The sequence below is a fragment of the Anomaloglossus baeobatrachus genome, chromosome 7 (assembly GCF_048569485.1).
Source record: "Anomaloglossus baeobatrachus isolate aAnoBae1 chromosome 7, aAnoBae1.hap1, whole genome shotgun sequence".
Taxonomy (NCBI): Eukaryota; Metazoa; Chordata; class Amphibia; order Anura; family Aromobatidae; genus Anomaloglossus; species Anomaloglossus baeobatrachus.
Genome location: NC_134359.1, coordinates 172,313,441 through 172,316,572, shown reverse-complemented (window position 1 = coordinate 172,316,572; position 3,132 = coordinate 172,313,441). Strand labels below are relative to the sequence as shown.

At 43.5% G+C, this 3,132-nt stretch overlaps 1 pseudogene; it reads right to left on the bottom strand.

Moving 5' to 3' along the window:
- Positions 1-2,522: 2,522 nt before the first annotated feature.
- On the bottom strand, positions 2,523-2,727 carry LOC142246869 (U2 spliceosomal RNA; annotated as a pseudogene).
- Positions 2,728-3,132: the final 405 nt, after the last annotated feature.

The window sequence follows — 3,132 nt, the reverse complement described above, 5'->3', positions numbered from 1 at the left end:
AGGAAGCTCAAAGAAAAGGAATCTTTCTGGATATATACTCTGGGCACATTGGAACCCAATGGCTTAAACCATGAATATGAAGTACAGACTTTATTCATTGGGCCATGCATGGACATAATGGACATAATTCTAATAGGCAGGACAGGTAATAAGGAGCACAAGGGATATGCTAAAATGTGTTGTGTGACAAGACAGACACAGGAAAGGACATGATAACAGGTGTAGGGACCAACAAGGTGAGACAAGGGGTATCAGGATAGGGTCAAGTAGGTATGAATGTAGTAATGGGGCAGGCATAGAGAATTGTATGCGAATGTGAATTACAATAAGTCACTAAGGAAAGGAATATGTGAGTGTGTGCCTAATGTAAACTAATATTGTACTGGCAAAATTATAGATGGAAAGGGAGAAGGGGAGGGGGGAGAGAGGAGGCTGTAATTGACTACAAGGGTATGAGTTATGAGTGATCATAGGGATAGTGTTACATAAGTGGAAATACCTATGGAGGACCGGATGTGTAAGCGCATACCTTATACAAACCTATAGAGTGCTGATGGGTGAGAGTGTGATGTTAGATATAAGACATCCTATAGTGACTAGTGAGCCGTAATCAAGTGCAACAGGGATATTTCACGTGACTATGGGAACCTGGAAGGTAAAGAAAGGGGAGAAAAAACTGTTAGACAAGGTAATCAGACATAATGTAACCAGTTGATCAGACATGACAAACATGACAAAAAAAAACAAGGAAGAATGGAACTCCATACATAGTGGAACCATATATAGTGTGAACACGAAAAAGAACCGGGCATTAGAAAAAATGTGCACGGCCCAATGAATCAAGTCTGTTCTTCATATTCATGGTTTAAGCCCTTGGGTTCCAACGTGCCCAGAGTATATATCCAGAAAGATTCCCTTTCTTTGAGCTTCCTAATTCTATCGCCTCCTCTGCGTATGGCTGGGACATGTTCGATGACTTGGAATCTTAATTGGGCCACTGTGTGATTATGCGTCACAAAATGGTGTGGGACTGGTAATAGAATCTGCTTACAACGTATTGTTGACTTGTGCTTAGCACAAAGAAAGGGAATCTTTCTGGATATGTACTCTGGACACATTAGAACCCAAGGGCTTAAACCGTGAATATGAAGTACAGACTTGATTCATTGGGCCGTGCACCATGTCACCATGTGTGCAATTGCATTGTCCAATGGCTGACAATGGTTATGCGTTTTCATTGGATGGATAATCGAAGCCATGTTTTTTTCCTTTCTCTTGGGTTTGTTGTGTGAGTAGCCTATAGGATTAAGTTAGTTACCGCAGGCAGTGGATTTAGCTTCCTGTCTTTGGTCCAGTGGTAGATTGATTGTTTGGTCTATGAGCTGTTATGGGTTTTAATCCAGGTGAATGCCCATGGGCTGCTTATAACTGTGTGAAATATGTAGTTTTACTGGGCTGGGATGAGAGAATCCATCGAAGCATAGTGTAGGGATTGTGGTTCCTGTGTGCTAAGAAGAAAGTCTGGCACCAGCCAGAAAGCCCCATTACAGCCAATAATCAACCGCTAGCCGCAGGAACTCGTTGCTCTAGATCATGTCAAACTCACACCAAGCAGGAATAGATACATTAGCCCACCATCCCACCCAAAGAGCAACTTCTGCTGCGCAGCTGGCTTTCTAGGCAGCAGCGCTATTGTGATGTCAGCGGGGGACATTTTGACAAGCCAGTGTTCCGTCACTTCATGTTGTGCACTGTTCAAACGGAAAATACATCAACAGGCAGACTACAGAAAAGCTTACTAACAAAGGTTAGAGAGGGGCATTCTCAGAGGGCTTTTTACAGTTTGTCTATTCCCAATTAGCCGTTTAAGTATGCTTAATGAAAGTACTAATTCTTTCATAGGCCGCCCATTCTTAGTATTTGACGTTCCTTATATTGCGGTATCAGGCTTCGCAGCAGGTTGCAAAACATTCATCACCCATGACTGTCCCCAATTGGGCTCAGAAGCTAAATGTCTATCATGACCTCTCTTTTTGAAAGTCCAAGAGCAAGCAAACTCTTCCTCCAGGAGAAGGAGCCAACAGATCACTAAAGACATCATCATTGCTCAAAGAAAACACCGAAAAACAATGGAAGCTTTAATTGGAGTGGAATCTGATAGACAGCACCTGATGCCAAGTCTGCATCTTCTAACACCTGCAGTGACTGCAGCAGCTGAATCCAATGTGTCCAAAAGGGATCTATTCTATTCAATTGCAAATGATCTAGATAAGACTGAGAATAAGATACTGCACGGGACATAGCAGAGTTGGTCAAGTTGAGTGGAGATGAGTTTGCTATTTGGCACAGCTTTTGCATCAATAAAGCAAGTAAAAGGTGTGAAAGATAAAAAAAAGGGTGAAAGTGTGAAAAGTGAATTGGCCAAATTGAGGTGCATATAAAGTTTTTGCTTTCTTTCAATTCACTAATGGGGCTCATTTGAATCAGGTGAATTGAGTTCTGCTTTTGGAAACTGGGTTAAGAAGGGGTGCACCGGTCCTGGAGGTACTGCAATACCAGGTCAATGCGTGGAGTGGACAGAGCAAGATTTTTTCCATCTCCTTGTTCTAAAAATCCATTTAATATATGGTCCCCAGAGAGGGGACGTATCAGATATTAAACTGATAAGAACAGATTTAATTTTTTTTTTTCTGTTTATCAGTAGGACTTCAAAATAACAAAGGTGATCGCCTCCCGTTGCCTGGGAACCGTCCAGGCACAAGAGGGCTATGTGTCACCAGAAGGCGCACACACTCCCTCAAGGCCGGCAGACGTGCAATCCCAGGCACCTTCCAGTACCGACCAAGGTAGCGTCCTCCGAAACTACACTTGATCTTAGCCAAAAGGCCGAGAAGCTATAACCCGAATTGGTTACGGCCTTGAGTGGCACCCTGGCCTATACTGGACACATCTTAGGGAGAGGGAGACAAACCCACGCCTACAGAAGACATTTTGTCACCCAAGCCAACCCTTGAAAAGGCTGTTTTGCAGAGCAAAAACAAGAAGAATGGTGCTTTTTGCAGCCGCCGCCCACTGCAATGAATCTGAATAACTCCTCCTTTTGGGCACAAGCACCTCCCCTCCCCCTTGCAG